The sequence below is a fragment of the Hermetia illucens genome, chromosome 3 (assembly GCF_905115235.1).
Source record: "Hermetia illucens chromosome 3, iHerIll2.2.curated.20191125, whole genome shotgun sequence".
Classification (NCBI taxonomy): domain Eukaryota; kingdom Metazoa; phylum Arthropoda; class Insecta; order Diptera; family Stratiomyidae; genus Hermetia; species Hermetia illucens.
Genome location: NC_051851.1, coordinates 141,203,004 through 141,227,839, shown reverse-complemented (window position 1 = coordinate 141,227,839; position 24,836 = coordinate 141,203,004). Strand labels below are relative to the sequence as shown.

General features: G+C 41.7%; 1 protein-coding gene across 6 annotated transcripts in view; it reads left to right on the top strand.

Moving 5' to 3' along the window:
* LOC119652405 overlaps window positions 1-24,836 on the top strand; it is a 421,555-nt gene that overhangs the window by 27,028 nt on the left and 369,691 nt on the right. For 3 of the 6 annotated variants that reach the window (XM_038056516.1, XM_038056514.1, XM_038056512.1), the window contains exons 1-2: window positions 18,670-18,878; window positions 18,943-19,271. The exons of the other annotated variants lie outside the window; for them this stretch is intronic. The gene's annotated coding sequence lies outside the window, so the exon portion shown is untranslated. Of the gene's footprint in view, window positions 1-18,669; window positions 18,879-18,942; window positions 19,272-24,836 lie in introns of those variants that run through there. 6 annotated transcript variants of the gene reach the window in all.

The window sequence follows — 24,836 nt, the reverse complement described above, 5'->3', positions numbered from 1 at the left end:
TGTTGCGTAGGAATTGTTCCATAATGGAAATAAGTTACAAATACGCCATCCGCAACAGAAACCCTGCAGCAGCCTCCGGCAATATGGTCTAGAGAATTCTCATTTAAAATGACTTCTGGCACTGAAAGCAGTCCCTATATCTGTAACATGTAAACGTAATGATATCCTTTTTCCTATCACCATAGCCACGGCAACGGAAAACCTCAGATAAGTCATCCCCACTCCATTCTACTTCTAGTTTACTTCTTCATTTTCTTGTTTATCTAGTCGTCCTTGTCGTGGACATATTCGATATCGTACGTACACTTTTTTCCGATGCGGTTATATCGCCATTTCCTCGACGAAGCTACGTACATTTGCCGTTTCTGGAGTCCCCAGTGGCAATTTTTTTCTGGTGAAAATTTTCCTGGGGTTTTTCCTCATATCCCAGCCAATCTCCTGTAAATCATTCTCTAAATAAGTTTGCACTGGTGAAAATGAATGAATGATGAGAGAGCGGATGAAAAAGTTGCAAAAAAGTTTATATGCTGTCTTCGAGAGAGGTAGACGCAAGTGCTCTCATAACATACATAAAATATCTGATTCTCACTTTTATACTTTAAACTTGCTTTCTTTTTCCGAGATATATGGCGTAAAGTTTAAGGATTGAGAGTTTCAAGTTGTAGACCCTGCGATGTGGTGGGGGCCGAAAAGTTTGTATTTTTATAATCCTTACCTCTGTCAGTAATTAAAAAGTGATAGACCAATGAAAGATGCACCTGATTACTTTTTAAGAAACAAATACTACTTGTATGATTTACTGAACCGAAATGTATGTTCAGTTTTTAGGGTTGTGTGTAAAACAGAACCTTATTAAAATCGGTTCATTGTCCGCCTGTCTGTCTACTTTTTATGGTTGACGATGGAAATCTTTGAGAGATGCTACTACGCCAGGTTGCAACAGTGTGTTCACTTCTTACTCACTAAAACTACCTTCACTTTCCCTTCTTCCTTCCCCGGGACCCCCGCAAATCATTACTGCGGGTGAGCCTTCCCCGCTTTCCTTGTCCGTTTTTTCCAGTTCCGCCTGAATCCTCCTTAATACATAGCATCAATTTTCTTCCGACTTCAGCACTTTCCCCGACCATGTTTCATTAGTCTACATTTCAAAATGGTCACCTGTTTTCTCGATGACAATCGCAGCCATATAATCCGCAAACTTGATTATTGTGATCTCCTTCACGAAGGAAAGGGCATGGAACCCATTGTACATAATCTTCCACAGGAGAGGACCCTACACTGATAAACCAGTCGGGAGTAGTCTTAACAGCGAACTATTGGGAATGGTATCCAAACCGGGAGTTTATGATCACAGATTCCCTGGGAAATGCCCAAAAGGTCCTCCTCATTTATCACAACATCCAACGCTTGATTATACCTTTTGCAGTCTCCTCTATGTGAGGCAAAAGTGCCTTTACTATATCGAGAAAAAGATGAGAGAGGTCAGGTGTGATGTTCGCTCTTCTTCTTCATAACGACCCTGTCGGCTGTTCTCCAAGGTTTAAGGCCTACTTTTGCACAAACTTCTCTCAAGCATTTTCGCTTGCTGGTATGGTATAGCTTATCGTAAAGGTTGGCGTATGTTTCCTGCTTCGCGCCAAATCAAATCGTTCTCTTCGCCAATTTGGTACTTAGATATGCCAAATCGAGTACTAAACCTCAACCTGCTCCTCAAAACGTAAATACACTTGCGGGGTTTGTAAGCACAAAGTCTAGCTCCGCGGAAGCCTTGAGTAGAATACCGCCCCAGATTTTAGTTCGACTGCTTCAATCCATAGCCGACGCATTGAAATCGCCCGCAAGGATTTTGGTGTTTTGCTTTTAAGGTATCTGAAACCAGAAAACCTAGCACTTCCTCATATTGTACCATCGTCGCGATTGGTAGACCACAGCAACTGTATATATAGTTGCCAGTTATTTTTGTTCTGACGAAGAGAACTTTCAGTAACACCATTACATCTTGGACAAGTTGATTTATTAATGTGCTAGTTTTTTTGGCCCAGGCTCTACATTTATTATTGTGATAAGTTTCGTTTATTATAGCCATTTCTAGTTGCTTCTCATATATGGTTTGTGAGGGTAAGTCCTGCGCTGCCTTACAAGGGTTGAAATGGATTTGTATCAACCTCATTTCTTCATTGAGTCCAAAATACAGCGCATCTGATGCTGCCCTCAAAATGCAGACAAGTGGCACATTTTATCCCCTTACAAAGAATACAATAAGATTCAGCTCTACATTCCTTGAATATATGACCTTCTATTCTACATTTTTTGCACTTTTTTGACCCATCACAGTCACTGTGTTCAAGCCATTTAAACCAGCGCTTGATGGAATCTGCTCTCTGATTTGGCAAACAACCCAACCTATTTTCACTTTACCAACTAACAACAATTTCAACACTGCTTCTGTCGGTAAATTAATGGTTGGCGTTTATCTGCGTCTTTTTGAGTCCCTTGGTAGTGCATTCTTACCTAGTGTCCGTAGCCTGATCTTAGCTATAGCTGGGCAATCGCAAAGGAAGCATTTGCAATACGAATTGTAGGTTAAGCCTAGCAGCACTGTGTTCTATATAAGCCAGTGCCCTGTGCAGACCGTCGTAATCGTAAATGCATTTTTACGCATTTGGGACAAGAACTCTCGCGATCGGGTTTTGTTATAAGCGGACCAAATCCTCCTTGACTTGGCACAGATGATGAGTCTTTTCCAGCCAGCGATACATAGGCTGTACCCGCTGATGAACTACCAAGAGCTGAGTCTCGCCTACCCAGTCTGTCAGCCCGCTCATTCCCCTTTATGTTCCTATGATCGGGAACGTAGACGCGTGTCGCCTAGATTGTACAGTGCCTTTCTGCACTGCCCAATAAGCCCGGAGGATATTGTGGCTGAGGCCCTAATGACCCCTTGACTGTCGCTCAGAATCGCTATGTTACGCTTGGGGCTCGAATCATGTCCCAGTTACTGATAGGCTTCCAGTATCGCTAGTACTCCCGCTTGGAATACATTGGTGAAACCTGGGAGACTATACGACTTGGATACCCTGTGTGTATTCGAGGAAATCCGTGTCCGTGGGGAACGCCTAGACTTTTCAAAGTAGCTCAGGATGTTATTATGGCCGCATGGCATCACTGTCCATCATCCGCGTTCACGTAGTCTAACAGCACTTCACGCTACAACGTATTTTATGTTTTGGTCTAGAGGAAGGAGTGCTAGGAGTACATTGAGAGCATCTGCCGGGCAGGACTGTAGAATAGCACCTGCGCACGCGGGTTTTTGAATCTTATTAAGCTCAGTTCTATTATACTATTTGCTCAAAGTGTGGTACCATACAATAGAGCCGTACGTAAGTCTAGGATGCACCACAGCTGTTTGCATGCAGAGAACCATCCTCGGCCGGAGGCACCATTTATTTGCAAATGTTCTTTTGCGGGCATAGAAAGCTGTACAGGTCTTCTTAACCGGCGGTTCTTTGTCCGACCCCCAATTTAGCTTCAGATCTAGGATTACACCCAGATGCTTTACGTTAGAGGAATGAACCAACCTTTGTTCATTCATTCGTGGTGGTGAAACTCATCAGTTCCGTTTTAGTTGGTTTTATGCCGAGTTCGTATTTTGCAGTCCACCTTTCGCAACGCTCCTTCCAAGATGTCACTCATAGTGGAGGCAAACATCCCTGACAGTAATATCAGCAAGCATACACCACATTCTTCACCCCACTCCTGTCTAGTATCCGTAAAATTTCGTCCATCACTATTAACCAGAGCATCGGGGAGGTAGTCCCACCCTGAGGCGTTCCTCTGTTGACAGCTCTGGTCAAGTGGATACCTTCCAGCTCCGACTGAATTATCCCGATTCTAATGCTTTAGATACCGCTCCAATCCAATACTGGTCGAGACGCCCTTGATGGCGTTGGTACGAACGTTGTTGAATGCTCCCCCTATATCCAGGCAGGCAGCTAGAGTATACTGCATATATGGCGGTGACCGCTCAACCGTTCCAATTACCTCGTCGATTTATATTTGGGTAGGCTGCTGGTACTTAAAAAAAAGGCGTTCCCCCCACAATCGTCGTTAAGTGGATGTCCAGGACGTGCTCTAGGATCTCTGCTACGAAAGAGGTATGGCTGATTGGTCGAAAGTTTTTCTTGGACTCATGGCCGCGCCTGCCCCCTTTTTGTGTGGAAACCACTTGTGCGTCTACGAAACTAAAAAGATACAGTTTCGGTAAATCTCGACAAGCGACGACACAACCCTTTCTTGCTGCTTCTGTAGCATAACTGGCATTATGCCATCTAGGCCCATCCCACTTCGCAGTATTCACATGACAGCACCTACTTTTTGGTCCGTACTAAAGCCTCTTCTCCGTAAGACTTCTCTCTTGCTGCGGAAATTTTCAGTCGTCTTCTTAGAATAAGGGGAATGTGTCAGTTAGCTCACATTTTCTCTAAAGTCCATCAATTCCAGATCGGATTTGACCTTCCTGAGAATATCGGCGTATGTTACATATTACGTCAATTGGGGCTGCAATATATTTTTTCATGTGCCTTCTTTTTCCACCAACCTTGGTTCATACTCCGCGCTTTCTTTTCAGAACTTTTACTACTTTATGTTCATCGCAGCTAGCATCACTGTTCCCGCAATTTTGGTTATTTCGTTGGGCTTTCCCTTTTCCATCACATGACATCTTTCCTCAAACATCTCTACTATGCTGATGACATCTGCAACCTCCCCCACCGGGTCATAGACCTTGACCTAATGACTCTGGATCTGAAAAGAGAGCCAAATAGAGTTGGACTGACGGGTCATCGTACTCTTGCTATTTGCAAGGCGTCGATCAATTTGTATATCTAGAAAGCGCGGCTTGTGCTGGCTTTGGCACCGAACTGGAGGTTGCCCGACGTATTAGCAGCACGTATTAGCAGAACACTCTAGAAGGAGTGCAGGCATCGCCGGAAATCGTGGGAGGAGTTGAAGCGCATTTCAGGTAACTACGAACGGTGGCCCATAGGTTTGGTTGACGCGTTATACCCCACTAAGCGGTGAATGGCAGTCATATTATTCCCCTTTTCTGGTGAGAAACCCTTTTCCTTTTATTGTGCTGGGTTGTCTGAAAAGATTCGTCCGCCCCCTCTCTGTTCCCTTGTTGCCTTTTGGGTTTTGAGGAGGTGCCACTTGTATTACCTGAGTGATGTTTGCTTGGTGTCTTTTTCGTCCTTGTTATACGAAATCCTAATGGTTCGGGTCATGTGGTTAATCACTTAGTGCACATTGTGTCTGTCCCTTATGAATTATTTTCCATCTAGGTAGGGCAAAAGGTGATTCATCTATATTCGGATACTGTTCTTCTGCTTGGTTCGCTATTTGTGCACTTCCGTATTTATTTGTCCTCTGGGGACATTATTAAATGGATCCAGTACTAATTCTTTCGATCTTCGAACCAGGTGTAGTCAGTCCCCTGTGAGACATCGTTCCGTGCCTTTGCAATAGGGGTTTTCGCAGATAATGGGGGTGCATTGAAATAGTTTATTTCCAGACTACTTGCAGTATTAGCTGCAACGATGATCAAGTTATTCACCACCAAGGCACTGTGGTCGATATACATCTACGACCGGGACCCTGTTCGCTCACTCCCAAAAGACGCAAGCATTAGCCCCACAACATAAGTTTCAATCTCTGCGTGAATTATGTTGAAAACCGCAATTTCTACGTTCAAATTATGTAATCTAGAGCCTTTGGCTGCGATACGCTGACTATGGAAAAGTCAATTACGATTCTAGCAGTCAATACTGCAAGTGTGCAAGTTGTGGTAAAGTCAAATGGGAAGTAAGGAGGGTAGAGTCGTATTTTCAAGCGTTAGGCATTAAACGTCACGCGTGCTAAGGTTTTCTGTCTCCTATAAAAAAATCGTTCCTTTCTTTCATTATGTTATTGTCTCGATTCGTCATGGTTCTGTGACTGTTTTACAATTCTGAACCCAGTAGCTCCTAACTGGCTTGTCGGCAGAATGATCTTATTTGTTACGCCGTTTCCCAGGTGGTGGTCCTACTCCCTCGTCCATATATTCCCCAAGGTCAGCTGATCGTAGCTTCTGGGCTAATATAAAGGCGGAGGCTTCTAACTTGTCACATGTGGTATATCATGTTCTCCTTAGGACTTGTACTTCAAAGTTATTTACTGCTGCTGCTCTCTCTCGCTTATCACTGACTTCGGTCTGTTTCATAGTCCAATAATAGATATTTTCTACTTTCCGTCTTCTAGCTTGTGTCAACGACTTGGTTTTATTCTCATTTGTTCTCAGGCAGACTATTCACGGTGGCTCGCTGGTGTCTGTAAGGTTCCTGTGCCGTAGTATTTAAGGCCGAGCCCAACGCTTCGCTTAAGTTCATAATCAGAGTGGAACCTGGAGTTTCCTGTCTATTGCCCTTATAATAATCATCGTTGGCACAATAATCCATATTGGATCAGGGCCTTGAAGTGTGTTAGAGCAGTTCATTGAAGACCGTAACGGTACACTACAGTACACTGTAGGAGGCAATGTGGTCATCATTACGCTCACCCGAGATTATTATCCTGATTTGACTCAGGTACTCATTCACAGCTGAGTCGACTGGTATCCGACGTCAAATCACGATACAAATCCCACTGCCGCCAGCGAGATTTGAACCGCAACCTTCCGTAAGACAACCTTGTGCTCTAACCACTCAGCTATCCGGACACTCCCCATATACTTTCACCTAATTTCAGCAATATTTGGTCAAGTGCACCATAATCGATACTCGTGTATGTCTATTTGTAGTCCAGGAAGATCTGATAAATCTTCACGTTGTATTTCCAATATTTCTACAAGACTTCCTTCACTGAGAATATCTGGTTGATCGCCAGTTTGCCTGACTGGAATCTCCTTCGATATTAGCCAATTTACGTTCACGGTGTAAAGCACTGCGGGGTCGTTTTCCGTGAACCTGTTGCTCAACTAATTTTACAAGCCAAGCACTTGCTAATACCGCCACTGATTTAGCATACAAGTACTGAGCCCTGCCATATGCGCTATTCCCTTATGGGGTATCTACTTAAAAGAGGAATGCCGAATCGCTGGCAGTTGACTGCGGTATTTCTCAGTGATTTTTAACCACATTTTATGAAACAACACGTTTGAATGTTGTCTCTGCAGTGATCCTTACCTACCTTCGCAGCACAATAATTTCCTCACGACCCAGTATTATCGTGACCTCACATGTAAGAGCACCAAGGTTTCATATTCGAAGTAGTTATATGGGGTTAATCGAATCTTTCCAACGATAGAAGCTCGAAATTCTGGGTCTAAGCGAAATAAGATGGTGGGACTCTGAAGACTACCCCTCGTTCTCTTTCGGCAATGTGCTTTTGAAATTTGGAAAGTGGCGGCACACGCGAATCTAGCGTCAAATTGTTTCTGACTGCTATCGCAAGGCGCCCTGGGTCTTGTCCTGGTAGCCGGTTTCTGATTGCAAAATTCCGGTCCAGGTTCAGCCTCCTAAAGGTGACATTGTGATCGTGATAGTTGGTCTGATTGCCATGGTGGGATCTGACAACACCTTGCTCAGATGTGCGATGGAGAAACACGGTCTTGACGACCACGACGGGGTTCGCTGATTAGTTCAACTCTCATCGCCTCGTCGTTGATGGCACATCATTCGAAGAGAAAACCATCAGTTGAGGATCTCCACCGTACGAGAAATCAGGAGTAGATTTGGGAGTTGTCTTCTGGATGTGCGTAACATGAGAGGCGTTGACATTGTCCTCGAAAGAGATCACCATCTAATGGTTGCTTACGTTCGTTTGCGTGCGTTCGCAACTTCTCTCAGGGTCGGAGAACTGCGAACTGCCCAAGTTCAACATCGACAATTTATATGATCCAGCTGTCGCTTGACAGTGGAAGAGCTTTCCTGATCGGACGAAAGATACACTGAGTAGCCTGAACATATCAATGCGCACTACGCAGGTCGTCCCGAAAAGGTGTCACAAGATCTGCTGACTGCAGCAGAGTTTGAAGGCTCTCTCTGGCGCTTATAGCATGCTCTGGCTCAGATAGCATGCCAAATCCGGAGAAGTTGACCGTACGTAGGCAGAAGTTGCCACAGAACGCAATGATCTTAAAAATCTATACGCATGCCGTCGCAAGCCTTTCTTTGGTGCTTTTACATTTGTTAACGGTCGACTTCTCATTCACGATTACGAGCAGCTGAAACGCTGGAGTGAACACTTCACCATGATTCTTAACCGTATCACATCACATCCATTGTGGTCAGGTCGGTCCATTGCCAGTGACTATCCAATTTTTTAATGAGATGACTTCCGCCAGTTATTTCATATCTTCATTATTGAATGGTGCATTTTATACCTGGAGATGAGGAAGCTTTTTTTCAATCCTAATCGATTCTTCTCTTACCTCAGATATGCATGAGTCGCGGCCTTTGGGGTGCCCACCCTGGATTACTATCCTCAGGCCATAATATTGGAAGATATTCCTTTGAAGCAGTCTTTGTGGTTCCCACTCTTCCAGTTCTTGCCACTGGGTCAACTGCTTTCAAAACAATTCCAGGACTATTGTACCAAGCACAACGGTCAAAATATGCGAGAAACTTGGCGTAGTGGTAAGAGTTCCTTAAATGCAATTGCGATTAAGGGCGCGCATTCATAATTATTAACTTACACACTCACATTGGAATGGCCAATTAGACATTTCATAACTAATCATGCAGCACTAGTAATGGAGATCCGATAATGTTAACCTTATCCACTTATTACATTATAATTTAAATTTGCCAATCAAAATTATACGCAAAAAGGTGCGGTCAAAAATCTTTAATAAATGACTTCTCAATTACTCTTTGTCAGTAACCAAACCAAAGAAAAAGTAAACCGAAAAAATCCATAATCTTAATCCCAACCTTGAAAAGAATATTATTCAATTTTCAAGCCAGCAAAATCTGTACCATTTCTCCATCTTTTTTTCGTTTCATTTTGTCTGCACAGCTCCTACGAAAGAAAAATGTTAAAACGCTTAAAAAAATCATAAACTCGGAAGCTTATCTTCAGCGAAATAATCAAAATTTCTATTCCAGCGAAGTACACTATGTATATTGGGACCGATTTTCCAGTGCCAAGAACCCAAATCATACTTAAATCTAAAACTATCCATCATCTCCGCCATGAGAAGAAACTTAGCTCCCGCATGGCCCTGGACCAGAAGACTTAGCCTCTTTGTGGCTCGAATATCGTTTCATTGTTTTGGCTCCAGTTTGGCCGCTATTTGCATAATTGAAGTTATGGTAATAAATTTCGATTAGCCCGGCAACAACATTGACACGGTTCCTTATCATTCCCAAAATAGCAAGATGTGTTGTACAAACCGAGGCTCGGTTGCTGTAGATACATTAAATGACATCTCCGGAATCTCTCAAATGGTGCCGCCGGATCCGTAGTAATCCTCACGGATGGATTTACACAAGCCAATCTTCGTACTGTTGATTGACTTTCGGATATGTCCCACGGGAGTCAAGTCGATTTATTTGTTAATATTATCGCGCAAAACTCATTTTGAAAGGATTTACGAACATGATAGGATACAGATGGTAATTGCCAGAAATGTGGAAGCTTCTAAGAAAATGTTTCGGAAATAAAGTCAAACTCCCATGAAATGTTACTCGTGTCTAAGTATACAACATCATTGTTTGAATAATGAGCTGTAATTTGTCGGGACATCCCTCGTGTTCCTAAAATCTGCTCAAGGATACATAGTTCAATATCGCGGAAAAGTAATTCGTCGAAATAATGGCTTTGAGCTCTCCGGATAAGGGACGGGGGAAGTGATTCCTGCAAAAAGTAAAGAAATACAAAATCAAGTTAAATGATGTGGACTGATTAATGAGAAGCTCTTTGTTCTTATTACTGTAAATTGCAGATTTGCAAAAAGTACTATCTATCTATCTATCCCCCAACTCAGCGTTTACATATCTCTTGAAGTGCCGTCTGTGTGGCCGATGTAGGCAGATGACAAAGAAAGCTATTAGTCTTTGCAGTCGAACAATACGTCTGAAATACGTCCTCAGAAGACTTGCATATTGTCCACTTCATGATCAGTCGAACACTGTTCTGACTGTAGAAAATCCTCCAAACCTGTTGCTACTGACGATAATAATGACAGCTATCGACTTGTAACAAACACAGTGAGCGATGAATGAGTAAATTAGCATTAACCTAGCGGGCTGGTAAGTGCGTTGTCAAAATCCTGTTTCAGTAAGAGATGTTTCTGCATATCTCTTTCCCATCTGTTGTGGGTATATGACATTTTCAATATTAAAAAACAAATGTGAAACTAACCCGCTTAATTTGGAGAAAGAGGAAGGAAGAAACATTATCTGAATTAATCAGAATCATCTAAACACCTCACAAAGTAGAAAGGATTCAAAACGAGATGCTTTCATGTATCTGGTTAATACTAGCAATTCGATTCCGAAGTAACTACTCTCCCATGAGTCGTGGATCTGAAAAAGGTTCACAATATTCCATGTCTTTCACAAAAATTCACTGGAAGGGATAGAAATGCGATAAGAGTGAATTGCAATTGTGATCATCATCATCAACGGCGCCACAACCGGCATCCGGTCTAGGCCTGCCTTAATAAGGAACCCCAGACATCCCGGTTTTGCGCCGAGGTCCACCAATTCGATATCCCTAAAAGTTATCTGGCGTCTTGACCTACGCCATCGCTCTTAGGCAAGCTCTGCCTCGTTTTCTTTTTCTACCATAGATATTGCCCTTATAGACCGGGCTGGATCATCCTCATCCATACAGATTAAGTGACCCGCTCACCATAACCTATTGAGCTGGATTTTATCCACAACCTGACGGTCATGGTATCGCTCATCGATTTCGTCGTTATGTAGTCTACGGAATCGTCCATCCTCATGTAGGGGGCCAAAAATTCTTCGGCGGACTCTTCTTTCGAACGCGGCCAAGAGTTCGCAATTCTTCTTGGTTAGAACCCAAGTCTCCGAGGAATACATAAGGACTGGCAAGATCATTGTCTTGTACGGTAAAAGCTTTAACCCTATGGTGCAACGTTTCGAGCGGAACAGTTTTTGTAAGCGCGGATTTCGTCATCGTAGCTGTTATCGGTTGTGATTTTCGACCCTAGATAGGAGAAATTATCAACGGTCTGAATTGTCGCCCCTCCTTAATGTGCGACCTATGCATTGCCATTTTCATCTTCCGACCATTTCGAATACGGGAGACAGATCTGTGCCTCGACCAAGTTCTTCCTTTGAAATAGTATGAGGCTAGCCTACTCCGATAATACGTCGCAGATAGGTGTTGATGAAGGCTTCGAGCTTCCGTGGAAAGAACACTAGCACAGAACAGTCTCAACTTGATCGTGGTGTTCAGATAACTGCATTTCCAGATTTTAGACAGGACTGCCGAAGCAGATGTAGCGCTGTTAATAGCGTTCGGCAACATCCAGTTCGGCGCCACCATTGACAGAAACCATCCTTCGCGATATACAAATTAATCGACGCCTTCGATGCTCTGCCCATTAATATAGATAGGGTGTGATGTCTCGTCAGATTGAGATGTCCATGACCCGGTGAGAGAGCAAATAGATTTCATCAGTGTAATGGAGGTTTTGAATAAACGATGTCAGCGTTCATTGAACACCTTCACTTCTTCGGTACGAATCAGCATCCTGTGTAGAGCACGCCAGATACGCTTCTTGTTCACGCTTTCGAAAATTTTCTCGAAATCGATGAAAAGCAAGTAAAGTGAGGATCTGAGCTCCACACACTGTTCCAAAATGATCCGTAGGATTTAGATGTGGTCAATGCAGCTGAAGCAGGAGTGGAAGTCAGCCTGTTGATCAAGCTTTTGAGGTGCTCCTTAATGCGTTTCAAGATTATTTCAACTATTATCTTTGCTCCGATAGGAAGCACACAGATATCCCTATAATTGTCATATTCAAAACGGCTGCCTTTCCTTGGAGCCTTAACGATCATTCCCCTCTTCCACGTTCTGAAAAAGTTCTCGGATTCCCAAGATTTCCATACGAAATCTGCGGTAACTGCAGGTACAGTGACAAATACTCTGCGGGGAAACTGTTAAGCCCAGCGGTTTTATTCCGTTTGAGTGCATCAATAATCCAAATTATTTCGCTTCTCCTTGGATGAACAGTCCGTACTCGTATGTTACGGTAACTAGCCATTTCCTCCACAAGAGGAGGAACTTCGCTGGATGTGATATGGTTAAGAGCCGTGTTTTTTTAAGCACTTTAGCTCCTCGTCATTGTGAAAGAGGAATCGATAATTAACGCCCCTTGCAGGATCAAAGAAAGGTTTCCAACCACATGCAAGTTCATTCGGGATGCTGTACACACTTCTGAAATAATTGTGTTCTGCAGCATCTTCCGCTTCCCTGATCAGCGCAATAACAAATTCCTTCAATCTCTTCCGTTCCACGCCCCGTGACAGAAGGGAATTTATTATTGCGCCTACCTAGTTCAGCTTCGAACCCTCTCCTAATCTATAAATGGTATTAAATGAAGATTTTCAATCATACGTCGGTTACCGTGTCAATAGCAACAGAGACTGAGCGAGCCAATCCCGTTACTAAGCGTGATGAAGGCTAAAGAAGAAGAATAAAACCTAAAAAATAAAGGTGCGTCATAGTTAGACAGAAACACATGGGGGAAGCACAAAGGGAGTGTCTTCTAATCGTACTAAGTGAAGCCGGTACATTTCAAGCAAAATAAATATATTTATGAAAATGCCTTGCGTTCGAAACCCTTATGTCATGTTGTTTCATTTTCTGAAAGGATTCCGAGATGTCAACCTTATAGTTGGATTACAGCAAGAAATCAGGATAAATCCTTATAGACGACTTGCGGTTTCGCCCACGGCAGAAGCAACTCATCAGATGCTGCCTGTACCCTGGGAGCAGGGTGACTGGAGTGGTTATTGGGTGTTAAGGGGGCAAAAACACCCAGTAGCCACTTCTGTCATCTCTGCTCCCAGTGCTGAGGCTGCATCTGATGAGTTGTCTCTGCCCTGGAGGAAACCGGTAGTCATCTTTATTTTAACAATTTTGTTCTAACCCATGACAGAGGGATCCGTGGAGTAGAAAGTTTCTTTCCAATTGGTCCGATTCGCCATCACGTGGATGGTGGACTCAGGGCTCCCTCATATTCCTAAAAAAGGAAAAAATTAGAGTAAGCTCGTTACTTTTTCTTTTTCTTCAACCTTTGTCCCGTTCACAAGCGAGGTCGGCTCGTTGTGATCGGTTTCGCCATTTTTTTTTATCAAAAGCCTGATGTGGATGCAATTGCGAGATTTTCAAATCTTCATCTTGCATATCAAACCACTGTTGTTTCGGCCGGCCTTTTGGTCACTTACCATCGACTTCGATGTTCACGAGTAAAGACGGCTGTCTCGCAATTTTTCCACGATCGGGGCAACCCGGTATCGATTTCCGATATCCTCATTTCAGATGTGACCAAAGCGCCTCAAGCCACTAGTCCATTACCGCGAGATGCCGTTCATTGTCTTTTATAGTCGGCCAACACTCAGAATCATAGAAGGCGGACGACACAGAGGAAAATTTTAGATTTAAGACGTCCGTTCATTCGTCGATCACAAAGCACGCCAGTTGTGAAACGCCACTTCATCCAGGTTCTGCTAATTCATGAAGCAATTTCACAACGCAGTTCTCCATTGGCTGATAGGATTGACCCAAGATATTTAAATCGCTCAGTTCTTGGCGGGTCACTGTCATGGAGATTGGTCGTTAAAATGCAGTTTTATTCAGACTCAATCTGAGACTGTGTGGCATTTGGCGATCATTCCATTTTGCTCGAGATTATTTTTGTTATTGGACGCTAGGAGAACATAAACACATCTGCATAAAGCAATGTATAGGGCCATGTGACGGTGTCCATAACAAGAACAAAGAGGAGTGGTGACAGCAGGCTTCCTTGATGAACACCAAAAGTTTTGATACATCTGCCATACTTCGAACTTTATTTTTCGGATCGTTGTGGAGCAGGTGGACGCAGCGAGTTTCTCCGGTACTCGGTGTTGTAGAGTATGCCAGATCAGTTCATGTGGCACACTGCCAAAGGTTTTTCTATATCCAGAAATGCCATATAAAAAGGGCTCTCACGAGTAACTGCGTGTGTTAGTAATTTCGCAGTTCTTGACAAATCTGACTTGATTTACGGTTATTTCAACGTTTTTGCGAATACGGTTGTCAAGAATTCGTTAAAAAATCTTCATGGTATGGGAATGTAACCGGATCGGACGGTAATTTGAATTTATTTTTATTTTTCCATATTGGAACTGTGGTACTTTGTTGCCCGTCAGGTGGTGTTCTATCATACTTTTTTGAATAACACGATGCTTTCCTCCGGTTAGTAAGTGGCACTGACAAGTGGAATTGCTCCAATTGTTGCATTGCCTGTGGAAGTAGAGGATGAACAAATTCTGTAGTTGAAATCTGCTCAAAACATTCTTTTCATCTATTCGTCGCGGCTCGGTAAGCAGAGTTCCGTTCTTATTATTTATGTAAAAGAAGTGTTCCATATCCTGTGTGCGTTGGTGTCGGCTTTTGACAAGTCGATACAGATCTCTCTCGCGAACCCGAGTGCTCTTCCCGATTGGCAATCTTGTAAATTTGCCAGTTGGCCAGTGTCTTATCGTCGAGAAGGTTATGGTGTAGGCGTTTCCTTTTAGGAACCTCCATGTCAACATAGTCATTCCAAAGCAAGGTATTTCGATTGATGAATCGCTTACCTGGCTTTGTGATCCTGAGGGTTGCGTATGCCGCTTCGTGGATCGTGTCTTTAACTTAACTATTTTTTGGTTCCACGATTCTTCCACATTCGGAATGGATGGCAATCGCATAAGTGAAATCATTTCTTGTTTCTTCTCACGAAATCTCCACCATTTCATGCGCGGGGCAGTGCGTTCCACGAGCTGCTTTATTGTTGCCTTGATTTGCAGGACGGCAATCGATGGACGACGTTGAGGTGCGATGGTCTTATAAGAGTCGGCTATGCAGTTAGCGGAAATTTCGCAGATTTGCGTTTTCAGATGGTCATCAAATTGTTCGACTTCTCTAATGGAATGACGGAAACCCTCTGAGATATCAATGCCAATACGTTATTGAGTGAGTGGGCTACCAAAATAGAGAAGTTTACAGCAATTTTCACCACGTTCGCGTTCTATGTCGCAACCTTTTGCACCAGACCATAGGATTTCTTGTAAAGCGAAGATATCAATGCCCCCTTTCCGAAGGTCTCTTAAGAGTTGCTCGGTCTTTCCAATGAAGATACAAATATTTAGAGTGTAGAAACGTATTTGTTTTGCTTGGACTAATATACTTAGGTCCCGACGTCCATGCATCAAGAACCTTTATCCATTGCTCGTCGACTGAGGTTTAAGACTTAAACGATCATTCATCAGTATGTATGTATGTAAATACACATGCCTCCTAAAAGAACTATTTTCCCCATTTCATGGTGTAGTGAACCTATTATATTCTATTTCTAAGTGTTTCAACCCAGCATCTGGTAATAAGTATTTTGGTTATGGTCCGAGAATGTATATGGAGTTTTTAACCCTTTCTCCACAGAATCTGCAGGCTCTGTCCACAGATATTCGTGGCTTTTTTGGGTGGTGGTTTAGCCTGAAATAATCTGTGAGTGTTCCCACTATAATCCTAAGGCTGGGGTTTTGACCCCTTTTTCGCCATAAGCACCCTTGATCATTCCATTCCTGGTAAGTGCGCCTATTGTGGTTCCCTTAACCGTTCTTCTTTCTTCCTTTTTGTTAAGGCTGTGAAGCTCCTTCTAGTTCACCAGAAGGTTTCAGGTCCATATAACGGTCTTTCTGCTCCTTATCTGGTTATCTATCTTATTTATTGACCTCTAACCCAATATGGTCCGAAACTGACAGCATCCAGACTTTACCATATCAACCGTACTTAAATTATTAAGACATTCCAATATCAGTTTAGAATTAACTTTGTTGAACTTAAGTATCTTGATAGCTTCCTGGCTATCGATTAAAATTGCAAGTTCTATAGTTTCTTTGGAGATTAAAGTAAGCGCACCTATGTAAGGTGTATATTTGCGATAAAAATATACTGGTATGCTAACCAATTTGGTCCAAGTACTGCTACAAAATTGTCAGCGTTACCCTGCCCTTAATTCCATTATGTGTTACCTCTGCCAGGAGTTCGTCAGCTACTATACTCCACATTAGTGGTGATAGTACCACATGCTGTTGCCGATGCTCGAGGTGAGGAAGACGGGGCAGCAGCCCTGTCGGCCAAACCAAAACCAAGTGGCCGAGAAGAGCCTCTTTATGGTGTGGAAACGGGAAACGCTGTATTCACTTTGGTTTGCTGGCCGTGATGCAGCAGGTGAATGCTCCAAGGTCTATCAACGCGATCAAACTCGAGTCTGTACGGGGAATCATCTGAAGTGGGAATCGGGATAGCCTCTGAATTCATATGTTTCAGAAGAATGCCTGTAAAATGTGAATTCAGCTCGGTTGTTGCGGTTGGCCCCCTAGTGGCAACTTCATGGGGGTTTACGGTTACGGTTTGGTTTACGTTTAAGCGGACAAGAGACCTTCGAGCACCAAACGTGGTGTTACGTTTCAACACGCGAGCGGATTTCAAAGTTCAGTAGAGATTTAGGCAGGTCTTGCCAGTATCCACCAGTATGAATAAACTTAGCCATGAACTCAGTATAAACTGGTACCGTTGTGTTGGTTTCAGCGGGACTCTGATTGTGGTCACAAAATCAATCCGTATCTTAAGATAACCGTGGAATTAAGTCCACCGGAAAAGTATTCACGTAAAACCAATAGATACGTGACAACCTGTTGCCAATCTTGTGTTGTGTTCATGACAATAGAATTGACACCTGTTGGTACTTCTACTTGCCTGTTTTCTAACATTGCGCTCATCCAGTTTGCCAGAGTGCCCCTAACCCCGTTGCGGATTAGGGCACTTTGCATTTCTTCATCCGATATCCTATCAAAAACTTACGCGGAACTATTTTATCACGTAATACACCCGTCAGCTAATACCGGGTAATTTCAGTTGATTGTCCTGCCCGGTAAACCTTTTGAAGTGGATGTAAGAGATTACGCACTAGAACGTTAGTTCTAATGGTGTTGATCACTGTCTCTACTGTTTTCCGTACAAAAGGTGTCAGGCAAATTGATCTAAAGGATTTGGGGTGAAAATGGAGTTGAGTCCGCTTAGATCGCTTTTTTAATGAAGACCCTTTTAGTCGGCCTCGTTTCCTTGGCAAGTGTCCCAAGGCTATTGCTCTCTGACACTTTTAGGAGGGAGTCTCTCTTGCCTAACACTCCTAAATGTTTTTGGGCATTTCAAGCAGGATAAACCAACATAATCAAAAACGAAGGTTTCCAGAAAGTGCACCTTTAATACAGCTTACATGAGATGGGGATCCTTCATCGGTTTCCAATCTGACGATTACGAGGTGAATTTTTTAAGATTTTTGGGCGAATTCAAATAATAAGAAAGTCAAGGCAAACATTTTGAATTGATACTAACAGTATGTCGTCGCAATATATAAATAATACGTGACATTTTGAAGAAATTTCTTAATCAAATAACGGTCAAATCATCGATTAAATTTGCTTTGTTAGTAAAAAAATTGATATTGAACCCAAGGTTCATTTGCGAAATTTTTAATTTGATATTCATTAAATTGTCACCTAAAAGACAATAATTTCAAATTTTGTGGGTGATGTTAAACCACCAATCGAATATATATCTGAGTTTATATATTCAGCACTTTTACGCTACTTTTTTATTGTATTTGATAAAAAAAAATATCATCTGACCTAATGATGGCTGCCAGAGTATTACGACAGCCAATTCAATTTTGCTGTAAACTTTTGAATGGAGACGATATCAATAAATCGCAAATAATCTTTTATCGAGACGATGCGAAAAAACGAAAAAGTGCTAAAAATGAAATATTATCTGATATCAGAGTCTTTTTCTGTATCTATCGTCCAGATAAATATGCAGATATTCACAGCATTTCAAGTTTGCTTTTTATTTCTTCAAAGAGACTATTCAAATGTGGAATTGACTAACGGTCTGTGGGCAAGTTTTGATTTCGGTTAGATTGGAAGGTGTTCTTGTATTTATCAAACGCAAGGTAATAAATTGGGGGGCAATGGGTTGGGAAATCTGCATGTTTCCAAAGGAGATAAATGCAGCAAGCATTGAAGTCATACTATAAATAACATATATGTATAGACGAGTATATTTTAATCCTTGTAAAAAGATATGAAACGTGAATGAATCTATGAATATATTTATGCCACGATGATGTGCGGGAAGTTATAATCTCCATGGTGATACCCATTACTTCTGATAGACGCGGAAACGTTGCGTAGGAACGTACGTCATCCGGCAAGTTGTTCAGAGTGCAAGTCAGAGTTTTATATGCGTTCGTCGATGGGCATTTTAGGCTTAACTGAGTGTTATTGGTTCCTGCTACTTTATGCTCTATGAGTAAAATAAATTAATTATTCCATGAAGATAGCCGTCAAATTTAATTGCTAATAATTATTTAGGAAGTGGCTTTTAATACAAAGGATAATGCTTTTACGTTTCCATGAAATTGGGCTAGTGGGTTTGTAATTTTACTTAGTGGAAATAAGGGTGGTTATTTAGAAAAGCGGCCTACCCTCGCATTGTTATGATTTTCATAGAGGTGAACGTCAAAAACAGCTGAATTGAAAATTTCGGGGTGCAAGTTGGTAAGATTTTTTACAATTTTCATAGATACATATTAACACAAAAATAATTATGTTTTTCTGAAAGGTTATGATTTAATGGGGGTTTGATGATTTTTGGATACCTGTAAAACAGGATTAAATTGGAAGTTTTGCACGACTTGTTTTCAATTTAATTTCGAAGAGCGAACATCAGCATAAGAAGGTTAACTGCAGAGGAAATGAACGAAAATGTCAGAATACAGATTTATGAATCCTCCCGATTTTCGCTGAAATTATGGCGGCAAAAAGAGAGTATTCCATAAATCGCACGACTATTGGCAGCCATTCCACAGTCTGATAATCCAGGAAACTTTGGAAATCACTACTCTGCACTCTTTCTGAAGTAGATTTGCATCAAAATGGAATTTCGAAAAGGTGAGAGAAAAACTAATTAATTAAGGAGAGAGATAAAAATTAACCAATTAGTGGAATATCGTGAACTTCTAGAGCATATATGTAAAATTTGAAAAGGAGTGTTTCCAGTATTTTAATCTCTCTTAGGTGATTATCAAGAATCAAATGTCGGTTATTTCTCTCTGCATCAGTTGGATAGCATGACCTTTGTCGTTTCACATGGTGATGCACCTTTTATGCTATACTAGGGTCTCACTAGGAGAAGGGAGAGTAGGCTTCAACATAGCCAGCATCAACAAATTTATTGTACAAATTGATGGTATGGCATGAAATTTTTGGTCACAATCCCGGCGACAACATCTAAGAAATCGCTAATAATCGAGGAATCAGCTTGTTTGTAGGTATTCCACCCCGTAACTCACATAGTTTCGTTAACATCCAGGAAAACCAAGGAGAAAACAAAAATACGATCCTCGACTACTGATGTTGTGTGCAAGGTTAATGTAATGTTACTTGCACTTGAATCTAGCTTCCTATATCTGGCATGAGTGATACTCTACAAGAGATAGCCTCAATATCACTGAAGCTCCCCTAAAAAAACTAGACACATCTTTCTTAATGAAGGAACGATTATCTCATAATGTCCCTCAGGCATTATCCGATCAGGGTATTTAAGGAAGACTTTGAGGCATCTAATGAAAATAAATTAGGCGAAACAACTGTCTGTAATTGAAATATAGTCAAGAAAGGAAGAAATTGAAACAAAACTAATTTCTGAAACGGAAGCCTAACCCAATTCAAAATATTTCTGAAAAATCCCTTGCAAGCAATTTTTAACGCCATTCATAATTTTGGAGAATACAACTCGTTCTTTTTCTTCACCCTTCCTCTTTTACATTCTTTTCTTAATTTTCTTTCTTTGGCTTCGCTTATTTATTTCCAGAGTTTTTTTGTGCACCGTTTGTCAAATTTTCCAATTAACCATCCTATCAACATTTTCATTGTCGTTTTCTCTAGTATCGTGGATCACCAAATATAACCATTGCGGTGTCATATGAAAGGTCCCGTATATGGGGAGTGCGGGGGGCCGAAGGTGATCATTTCTTTCACGGACCCATTCTCAGAAACTACCCAACCCAAAAATCTGAAAAAAATCGGGAGGATGCCACTATATGGTGCCTAGGCTCTGAAATACCCTTCATACCGATATCTGTTCAAATAAAATTAATAACTTTTAATAACTTTAACTTTAATTAATAACCTTTTAGTAATTGGCTGCAGAACCCCCCTTATGTTCATCCTAGAATCACTAAATTTTACAGCAATATACGTTATGAGGTAGAGCAAATTGCACTATATATAATAGATCAAATTAGTCACTTCTGTGCAAATCCAAGACTTTCAGTGTCAGTATTACGCGAAAGTGCGTATTCTTATACAGGGTGCGGCAGCATAACTTCCTTTTTTAAAATGCGCGCCACTCAGTTAGTTGATATCATAGCGGAGCGCTAGTGGTCTCGTTCAAGAGGGGATACTGTAAAGTTTTGTCTCGACATGGTTCAGTCGCCATCATGCGTTGGAATAGTGAGGAGCGTGCCTTTGCCGTTGAGGTTTACTTTTCAAGCGGATGTTCGGTTATTGCAACACAGCGTGCATTTCGGAATCGCTTTAATTGTTACATGGGTCACTACATTCAGACAAACTGCAAGTGCGACAAAAGGAAGAACTGGAGTCCCTCGGCCCGTTAGATCACTTGAGAACATTGAAGCAGTGAGAGCGTCAATGTTGCGATCGCCCCGGCGTTCTGCGCGCAAACACGCATCTACCCTTGGACTATCCGATCGTTCTGTGAGAAGAATTCTTCGTGATGATCTTCATTTTCATCCTTATAAGATGGCGATAGTGCAGGAACTTCCAGAACGTGACTTCAATTCTCGGATGAACGCGTGTGAGCTTCTTCTTGATGTCGTTCCCGAGGGTGCTATTGTTTTTTTTAGCGATGAAACCCATTTTCATTTTTGTGGGTCGGTTAACAAACAAAACATGCGCTACTGGGCTGACACCAACCCTCGAGAATTGCATAAAAAAGCCTTTGCATTCACCCAAAGTCACAGTGTGGTGTGCAATTTCCTCAGCTGGAATTATTGGTCCCTGGTTTTTTGAGAAAAATGAGGTTACAGTGACAGTGAATTCGGACCGGTATATAAACATGCTACAGATTTTTTTTTTCCCACGGCTAGAAAATTTGGATTTGGGGGACACTTAGTTCCAACAAGACGGTGCAACAGCACACACTTCAAGAGCATCGATGGCTGTTTTGAGGGAACACTTTCCAGAGCGCCTTATCTCAATTAGAGGCGATTTGGAATGGCCAGCACGCTCTCCCGATCTGTCCCTTTGTGATTTTTTTCTATGGGGTTTTTTGAAATCCCGTGTTTATGTGAACCGTCCAAGAACCCTACAAGATTCGAAGACCAACATCCAAGAAGAAATTGCCAACATAACACCTGCTATGCTAACAAGAGTCATGACAAACGCTAGAAATCAGTTTACGCAATGTATGGAGAATGGAGAATGGGGGAATATTTTCCGATGCATACAATAGTTTTTATTGAGTTTTGAAAAAAGGAAGTTATGCTTCCGCACCCTGTATAATGTATGCATATATTACGTGCTAGGTTCTAACCGGACAAATGTCGACTCAAATATTTTTATAAAGGAAATACACAAAACCGTTCATACCTGAAGCGTTCAGGTTCCGGTTTCCCGACTTGTCTTTGTGATTCAAGTCACTCGATGTCTTCAAAGGGGCGCATGTTTGTGTTATTGGTCGTCTTCTTAAGCTTTAATGATGTGTAGTCTATGTGTGCTATAAACTGTTTTCCGCTGCACCTTCAAGTGAAGAGGGAGCCAATATAGGATAGTCTCAAGTTCTGCACGGTAGTTCCCACGGTTCCAGTAATACTTATATGACTAGAAGTTTCGTGTTGTTAGCAAAGATTATACTTGGCTATCAATGCTTACATCACACAATTCTTTCTTATGGGCGTGCACATGGAATCCGCCGTGATAAAAGCGCCCAGGCTTGACCTATCCCAGTTACCCACCGTAAAATGATCCGCAGAACTGCTCATATTGGTACTGAAGGTTATGGTTCCATGTTAGTAAATATTTGGCAGTTTTGATTAGTCGAAGTTCCATCCTGAATGAAGTGGCAAGCGTGGAACTAATTGGTTTTCTTGCAGTCATGTTCATTCTATCATGTGAAGATCTTTACTGACCAACAGCGAATCAATTTCATGATATCTTGTCAACGCTTATCGCTGCAAATCATACATAGCGTAGGCTCGTTCGATAGTATGAATTTGTTTTTAAATCTTGCCTTCTAATTTTCTGTCATCAGCTCATCGAATCCTGTATCCACGAATTGGTCTTTCTGGTAGGTATGCCATCCATAGTGAAGCAGTCACTTAATAATATTAATCGTTGGCGCAGCAATTCATATTGGACTGGAGTTATTCAAGTCAGGGATAATATACTACAGTACACTGTAAGAGGCAATCTGGTCAGCATTGCGCTCGCCTGAGATCATTACCCTCATTTGACTTAAGTACTTATTCAACGCTGAGTCGACTAGTATTCGACACCCAGCCACGATAAGAAATCCCTCTCCCACCATTGAAATTTGAACCGCGACTGTACGACAGCCCAGCGCCCTAAACACATGAGCCATCCGGACACACAGCTGTCACTTGAGAATATAAAAGATCCCTTATGAACCGAATTATCTAATTTTGCAGATCTCTAGGGAGGAAGGAATTCGGGCTGATCGTTCGAAATTTGTCTAACATGCGACTTTTCCTTAACATGATTGTATTTGGCTTTGAATAATTACTCGTATTACGTCCGAGGAGATTCATGTCTGGTTTATTTTCGTAATATGCTGTCTCAAGCTATCCATTTCCTTTGCTATTTATGCGTGGGTGATATCCTTAGTACCCGCGTTAAATATCCATCTCCCTCAAATCAGCCTCTTGATTTCGGAATATATTCAGATACCCAGATTTTATTTTGTATGCTGGCTATTTCAGTTCGTCTCTCCAAATCATTTCCAGTATCATCGTTTAGCCAAGTTTATGCCCACTTCTGAAATTCCTTATGCCAAGTCTAGCCTTGGAGCATTTTGGATGTTTGAAATATTATCTTATGATACTTCTATTTTGAACATGTGTCCACACCGCAGCAGATTTTACTGCGCCTATCCTTCAATTGCTCGTCAATCAGCCAAATTGCGGCTCTTAAAGTTGGGTATATTTCAGCCTCGAAGACCATTGTATATTAAAAACCTCACCTCTACGAAAGATAGATTTCTACTATAGAATCCCGTTGGGTTTTAAGCTATCAGTGTAAAAGAATTCAGTATATCTCGCCGTTTTCTTTATATCTTTTACTAGACAGTTGTATGAAGGCCTTGAAGTCTCTTCTGTGACTTCCAGTTTCGCACAACAGACTACTTTTATCAATGCTTGGCGTTCTTGATGTTTAGCCAGTCTTCATTTTCATTGTTCAAAAGTCAGTTTCGTTGCTCAAAAGCCGTCTGGTTGATTTCCAGAGCTTTAGCTGTTCTGGATGGCACTAGTGAGCTATTTTATCACATTGCAGTAATAAAATGGGTTTGGTGAAGAAGTAAATCCATTCTAGGTGGTCAGAGACAATCAAAAGGAGGGAGCTATCCCAAAACCTAAACAGAAAAGAAAGTTAGCGAAATTGATCGTGAAGGTTCGGCCATGTTTTATCGATCCGTGTTTGTTTGCCTCTTTGTTAGCCAGGCTCGGAAATGAATACTTGATCCCCAACGTGTTATTATGCAAAATTTTACGTGTCCTTTAATCGATGCATGGGTTTGCACCGGAACCTGAAAATCAAAGCAACGCGGTACTTTACGTGCAATCATCGAAGAATCAACACGCGAGCTAAATATAGAAAATAAAAGTAAAAAATAACGGCTCGACCGCGCCCGCATTCTCAATCGATGATTCTCCTGCTTCAGATACAATGTGAGGCGCTGCCCTTAAGGTCCTCGCTCCGTCTTGGCATCCTCATGCCATTATATTGGAGGATACTCTTTGATTAGGGTGATAGTTGGGGGTTTTGAGAGGAAGAGGATAAGATGGCGACCCCAAATCAAAGAAAATTAGTTCCAATTCAGTCTTAATTCGTCAGGAGCTAATATAAGAGAGGCTAAAATAGAATGGTAATTAAAAAAAATTAAAAGAGAAGATTATATAAAAAAGTAAATCATAAGGTTGATCTTAGCCAAATAAAAATATGAGATAAATATAATAAATAATAAAGGTAATGCTGTGGAGGGGTTTGCTTCTTAAATCTAAACATTCCTTTCAATAATAGTCGTTGACGCAACAATCCAATTGGATTAGGACCTTGAAGCGTGTTAGAGCGCTTCATTCAAGACCGTAACGGTACACTACAGGATTACAGAACCCTATAGGAGGTAATGTGAGATTATTACCCTGATTTGACATAGGTACTTATTCATAGCTGAGCTGCCTGGTATCCGACGTCAAA